Here is a 7,356-nt window from a genome sequence, read left to right as displayed (position 1 = left end):
CCAGTTTTGTTTCAGAGAAATTATCTCTTTTATGTAAATACTACATTAGACTAACCTTTTAGATGATAGTGTACTGTACGTTTTTCCCTGTAATTTAGAGTATGTGTAAACCTACCACGCCTTGAAATTACATGACGTTTGTAAGCACTATGCTGATTGTGTTACTTGTTGTGCATACTATGCACAACATAGTATGCACACATGCACACGCACACACGCACGCACACACACACGCACACACACACATACACACAAACACACACACACACACAAATATTCACACAGTCATCGTCATTCATATATCCCCCTCCTCAAACAAATCAGCTCTTTCTCTAATCAGCTAGTGCAACATGTTCTGTTTGTCTTGCCTTGGGTCTACAACGACAACATATATAACAATGTCGTTTCAGTCTCGTGTCGTTTATATTAAAAAAAAAAAAAAAAAAAGAGTTTGGTCATTTTTCTGGTCCGTCCCCTGATTCGATGACGTAATGTGATAGGGAATCTACCTCCTCCCACGGGGAAGCGAGATTAGTGGAGCTCCAGGCGGAAGTCAAACTGGTGTGAGAACTCAGTGATCAGCGACACGGGCGGCCGTTTTGCACTCACAGTGAAAGTAGCTGGAGAGACGAAGACAGAACCACGCTACCCTCAAAGAGGTAAGTAAGTGATACCGGCATAGCTACTTAGGGTACAGGACAACACTAGATTGGATTTTTATCAACGCCTCTGGGAAATAAGAGCAACAACTGAAAGTAAGTGGGGGTATGATCTCGAAAATCTGCATTGTGACAAGAACTGTAGCAAGTGCAGCTTAGAATGAAGCGTGCTTGATTAATGCAGTATACGAACTTTTTAATGTAGGCTTACTGCAGAGCTCGGATTGTGCAACATATGGGAAGTAACACGATAAAATATATATATATATTTAAATAAAAAAGCAAAAAACCTTGCTATTGAAATGGTTATTGTGATTGTATATTATACAATATATAGATTGTTAATGTTGCTATTATTATTATTATTATTTTCGTACAGTCTTTACCTCAGCTCTCGAACTTTACTCTCGTCTGTACGCTATCTTAATGAGATGTTATGGTTTAATATATCTTATATACCAACTACGTATTGATATGGGATTGCGGTTATTATTATATAAATGTAAAAGTTCTGTCAGCCTTCGCGAGGTGCAGTGAAGGTTGGTGTGTCACGGACAGAGGGGTGTGCGGTTGTCAACTATGATTGCTTACTCCTTTCAGGGTTGGCATATAGTCTAACCCTTGCGTTTTCCCCAGGATAGACTATTCGAACAACTGACTTGGCTCTGTGTTGATGATGGTGTGATGCATTATATGCTTTGAAAAACGCAAGCGACATGAGCGATATTTGGTTAAACACATTTCTTGAAAGGTTACTACACAAATGACTTGTTTGCATACAGGTTGTACGTTATGCTTTAAAAAAAGAGAAACTATACAAGCTCTTTGTCCACGAACAAATACCCTGGGGAAATTTGGTTCGGCTACAGCTGCTGTGTCTCAGTGTAAGGACATCGGACAGAAGTCGACCGACAAAACCAGGCCACTTTTTAATCTTTGATTCTTCTTTAAAAGAGACAGAGCATATATGGTTGGGAAATAGCCTATGCCTGAAACGTCATTCGTCATTTGGCTTGTCAGGTCTGTACGTCTCTGTCTCCTCGTTTCGATTTTTCCCCCCTCTGTCACATGGGATGAGGCGTCTGAATTGCCCTGTCACTAATGTGGACAGCAGCAGAAGGAGGAAATCCGTGTCTTGGGGGGAGTTTCTGTCTACTGTCACTGTTGTATTTTCTGACAACAAACGGATATGCATTTATGAAATAATTTTTAGGAACAATTTTGCATTGTTCAGCAGTGTTGAATGGGGACATTTTAAACGACCTGAGATATATTAAGTTGGTTGTCATTGAATGAAAAAAAAAAAAAATGTTTTGCACAACTTTGACACTTTGGCATATATTATACATTGATCACAAGCACACAATTGTGTGGTGGGTGGGTGTTTGTCACCTTGCTCCAGGGGTTGACTCAGTAGGGAAGCCAATGTAAAGCATTTCGCAACATTGATGATGGTAGCTGAAGTCACCTTGTCTTGTGTCTGACTCTGTCTGACTTAACTAGCGTTAGTAGCACCTATAAAAAACCCACATGAAAGTGTAGCATGTTTCACCAGACAGTATGGCAGACGAGGTGGCAGCTGCGGGAGTGAGCTGTGTGTCATCTGTGCCCTTCTTTCGTTCAGTGGCCTGTGATTGGTCAACTTTGTGCACAGTGCTAGACTGAGTCAGCCTGGTATGGCGATTGCTCAGGTAATATATGGGCTTCGATGACAGCTGGCCATTGGTCACTTCCTGTGAGTTGGCAGACAGCAAGGACATATTTCTTTTGAATTCTGCCGATTACAGATTTTAGGCTTTTCTTTTTGTTGTTTGCCTGCTGTGTTGGAAATTGTTATCTTGTGTGTGGTATAATCATATCTCGGTTTAATCGGTAAATGTTTATGGTTGAGAGTCAATATGGTGCAGTTATAATTGGGGTGGGATGGCCACGTGCTTCGTCTAGATGCGGCTAGATGGAGAGAAGTTTATTTGCTTGGTGATCGTTGTGCAGCTGATTTGCGTGGTGGTCGTTGTGGCCGTTCCTTTTCCCTACCCTATGTTCTGTCTCACAATAGCAGCACATGGGGTGACATGGCTCAGACAGTAAGAGCAATTGTCTGGCAGTCGGAGGGTTGCCGGTTCGATCCCCCGCCCGGGCTGTGTCGAAGTGTCCCTGAGCAAGACACCTAACCCCCATTTGCTCCTTAAGAGCTGGTTGGTGCCTTGCATTGCAGCCAATCGCTGTCAGTGTGTGAGTGTGTGTATGAATGGGTGAATGAGAAGCATCAATTGTACAGCGGTTTGGATAAAGGCGCTTTATAATTGCCAACCATTTACCATTCACATTAACGGTGATCTCCCGCACCATGTTTACAAGGGCCTGTTTCTGACTGCTTTGCCAAGTAAACAGTCCCAGTTCCATATGATTGAAGTACGCACACTCACACAACACCCTTGTGTAAACAACAACTTAAACGGAAACAAATGCATGGACATGGATGGAAACAGCACACACACACGCCCACGTGCACATGCAAACACACACGCCCACGTGCACACGCAAACAGAAACACCAACAAGCCTCATGTACAAGTACATGCATATCAGAAAAAGTTTTTATTGTTCTACATGGGCTGTTGGTGTTTTCCCAATTACCACAGTGAAGCATTCTTTTTCTTGTCTTTGATTAAAGTTCTGTTATCTAGTTCAGAAGCCTGAAGCTTAATTTATATTTTATTCCATCCTCAATATACTTGCGAGGAAGGGTCTATTGTCTCTTTGCTAAGGCCTTGCCAAATTCCTGGCCATCCGTTTACTTTTGTAAACTGTACATTCACACTGCTTGATGAAGTATGATGATGGCCTCAACATAAAATTCTGTAGGTGCACGACATTGATAAGAAGTTTAGGGCAGCACTTCTTTCAGCTGAAAATAAGCCTTTTTGTTGAGAGACACTTGTTGAAAGTGTCGTGGGCAAACTATAATTGAGGCTTCGGGGCACGGACAGGAGGGGTAAAAAAAAAAAAAACACGACTACAAGGATAAAGAGTGAAAACGTAAGTGTTGTGTTTTAGGTAAATTAACCAATAATTTAATAGATACAAGTGATGTTTCACCTCCCCTGGAAACATTTCACTGAAGTCCGGAGATGTGTTACCATATCAGGTATGATTAAAGACAAAAAGAAGGAACAAGACCTACTGCCACCTGCCAGAGATGGTTCTTATTGAGCTAAAAAAACAATTTGATGTCCCGCGATATCACACAGCCCTAATGGACAGCCTGTCCAACCCAGAGCAGAGTCCCTATCTTCCTCCCGGATCAGAAACTGGAGAAGCACACTTAATCCAGAGACCAGGTTGGCCTGGACTCAACGTTGCCTGGCACAGGGTCCTAGGGGAGAGATATCTGTGGGCCGGCTCCCATCTCTATATGGAGCTGCCGTGGTAGGGCATAACTCACAGAGGGGACTGCAGTGTGAAAGTGTAAAATGCAAAAGACCAACACCCAACCAAGGTGAAAATGAGAAGAAGTCAGTGGGGTTGTGAGGTCATTTTGGTTTGGGGACCAGCGGCAGGTTCAGTGGTGGGAAGGGGTGTTATGGTGAGGCTCATGAGAGAAATAGTCCCCTTACCTGGCTATAATAATATATATATATAATATATATATATATAATATAGTTCAACTGCAGTCTGCAGTCTGTCCATCTATCTGTATATCTGCCAGACAGTTTGCTGCTACTGTCTGCCTTTCGGTTGATTTGTATAGCCGCTCAATCGGGTGAGTTGTGAGGCCAGACTTGTCCCACCAAGTCACCCTCAGAATGTACCCAGAAACATGAACCCCCTTTTCTGTGGAGCTGCTGTTTGGATTTTTGGAAGGCATTTCCAGCTATAAATGTGGCTTTGCGATATGCCAGCAGAAAGAAGAGAAGACTTGACGGACAGTTAAATTGATGCATGGATGTGCAGGATTACCACAGGCAGAGGCGCTTTGAAAGGGCGGAAAATTCTTCTGCTTTAAACGGGTGCTTCTCAATCATCAGCCTATTAAGATCTGGAAGAGCGAGCTTTAATCTCCAAATAACCATTCACTGAGGTATTTCATGTTTGAGTTAGAGTAAAGATCAGTTGGGCTTGCAGTCCTGATGCAAGGCTGAGACCAGTCCCAAGCCTCAAATTACACTACGTTCCAAAAAATCCAAGTGCTATTTCCAAGCTGTCAAATGTTTGTAGAATTGGAATTAGGAACTGACGTTATCCATGATGTGAAGTAATGGCCATTTCCACATTAATGGCAACCTAAGGATGAAAAATAAACTTACTTACTTCTCAATTGAACTTATGTCCCAAACAGTCGATTGTGACCATTTTGAATTGGTTAACAACAAGACAATGCTTAATAATTGATTTATTAGTCCCATTACCATTGGAATCAATTATTTGGCATCTTGAAAACATTCAAAACCATTTCAGATGCTTTTCTCAATGTCAAAACTGACATTCAGAACTATCTCAGATGACAATAAATGTGTTATGATAAAATTTGATTGGGAAGTAGTCACATCCATAACGCAATGGCGTCACATCCACAATGCTGATATCTCCTAATAAAAATCAAGACAAAGATATACATATTTTCAAAATTTATATTCAGCCAAGCCTCCTACATTACATGGATTTCAAACTTTCTGCAGACTTCAACATTCAAGTGTACCTTCTCCCCAAAATACCTGTCTTTTTGCGTTACATCCACAACGCAAGTTTCATTTTTTCTGGCTAAACAATATTTTTACTATATTTTTTTGACCCTTCCTCCAAGTGGATGCTGTGATAATATGCCTCAGCATTTTTTATCATGTAAGAAGAGTCATTCTTCTGATTTTGTTTGTCATTTTGTGTCCAAATGTCACATCCGTAACACTGGAATTGCCCTAATATGCATTTTCAGCCTCATGATCCTCACAGGTTGTCACCATAGAAATATTATTGCTGAACTGAGCTGTGTTGCAGCAAGCTGAATCATTTCTGAAGGTTGGCGTCACACACCCATTGTTGGCACACCTGCCAGCAGACAGACAGTTATGGATGAATGGCTTCATTTTCTATTAGATCAGGGCTGCTCAACCCTGTTCTTGAAAATCTTCCATCCTGTAGGTTTTCACTCCAACCCAAACAAAGCCTACTTCAGTTCAACAGCTATAGTTCAGTTCAGTTCTGCTGCTAATTAGCAGAATTAGCGTTGAAATGAAAACCCACAGGACGGTAGATTTCCAGGAACAGGCTGTTGTGTGTGTTCAGCTTTCTCAGTACTGAGTCTGGGAAACCACTGTTATTTATACTAGTATTAGATTACAACTTAAGTCATGTAGTGTTATAGATTGTTGCACATTTTTCTGATCGGGGTCAGATGATACCCACCCTATTGCTTTAAATGTTTGTCTTGGAACAAATGGAAATGTAATTTAAATGAGAAGATTTAATTATGCCAGTGAAGGAAAATCCTCTATTATTAAATTAAAGTGGGTTTTATTTCAGGAGCTAAAGATAGAACTATAACTCAGAACATTGACACTACAAGTCAATTGCAACTGTCTCTTTAGTAGGTCGGAGTGCGTGAATGTATTTGAATGTTGTGTGTATTTTAATTCAAACCACAAACGCTTGGGCAGCAGTCAACACCAGCATATTTGGTTTACTGTCATAAACCCAAACTGAGACAAGGACAGGACTGTAAACAGTACTGTAAACAAACAGTAAATCACCACCCCGAATGCTCTGAAGTCTTCGTGAAATAAGCACTCCCAGTAATGTTTTTATAAAAACCCTGAGGTCTATGCTTGTGTGTGTTTTCATGTAGACAGGATATATGCGGATTAGCTGGAATTGGGAACAGTGGAGTTGACAATGTGCCGTTAAAAGGTAGTGCTGGCGGTGGGCTGCCCCAGGGCTTCGGGCTGTTTGTGCTGGGACAGGGCCAATTCTCCTTGTGGAGAGAGCTTAGACAAACAATGGAGTCAAGTGAAAATTCATAGCTTGTGACTTTTCTCCTTTTGTGTTCCTTCCGACTTTTCCCATAAACAGAACGGATAAGGGTTCCCGTTGAACTTGGGCCCATGATAATTTATGACAAGTTGCACTGACGCGTCCATTTGAGCTGTCACTGTTATCTTTGTGGTTGTCATTAATGTTGGCAGTCACTGGACTAAATGGGCTGTATGACATAAGTGTAAGGAGTTAAGTGACATTTATTTAAATGCATTGGCATGGTTACCCCTCCTATTATGTGTTTGCCATCTCTTAAAAACCAGGTTTTTATATTGATACTGTAGATTTCACAAATTTTCTAATTTGGTGGGATTAAATAGCAAACATGCAATAAACATTATGCTATGCAAAATGTTTATTGGCATACAAATGCATTCAAACTTGGCATATAAATGTCTTGTGCAGTGTTATTTTGACCCTCTGTAACTGCATAAAATGTAAGAAAATATACAACCATTTTTTCTTTGTGAATGATTCTGGTGGCACTTTCCCATAAAGGTGCCAAACTTTCACATACTGTTCCTTAGGCTCTAAAATGAGATGTTTCTCACAGACTTCTCATATTTATGGATAAACGGCTAGTAATTAGGTTTCTATTACAATATTTTTGTGTTAATTTATACTGTTTGGCTGAATTTGACCCCAAACGTAAATCTGATCAACATAAT

General features: G+C 40.9%; 1 protein-coding gene across 2 annotated transcripts in view; it reads left to right on the top strand.

The window, feature by feature from the left end:
* The first annotated feature begins 518 nt into the window (after positions 1 to 518).
* LOC133140426 (PDZ and LIM domain protein 5-like) overlaps positions 519 to 7,356 on the top strand; it is a 93,769-nt gene continuing 86,931 nt past the window's right edge. The window contains exon 1 of one of the 2 annotated variants that reach the window (XM_061260386.1): positions 519 to 659. The gene's annotated coding sequence lies outside the window, so the exon portion shown is untranslated. Of the gene's footprint in view, positions 756 to 7,356 lie in introns of both variants that reach the window. The other variant, XM_061260387.1, reaches the window with a different exon arrangement.

Source organism: Conger conger, chromosome 11 (genome assembly GCF_963514075.1).
Source record: "Conger conger chromosome 11, fConCon1.1, whole genome shotgun sequence".
In the NCBI taxonomy this organism is placed as follows: domain Eukaryota; kingdom Metazoa; phylum Chordata; class Actinopteri; order Anguilliformes; family Congridae; genus Conger; species Conger conger.
This window is presented reverse-complemented; position numbering and strand designations above follow the sequence as displayed.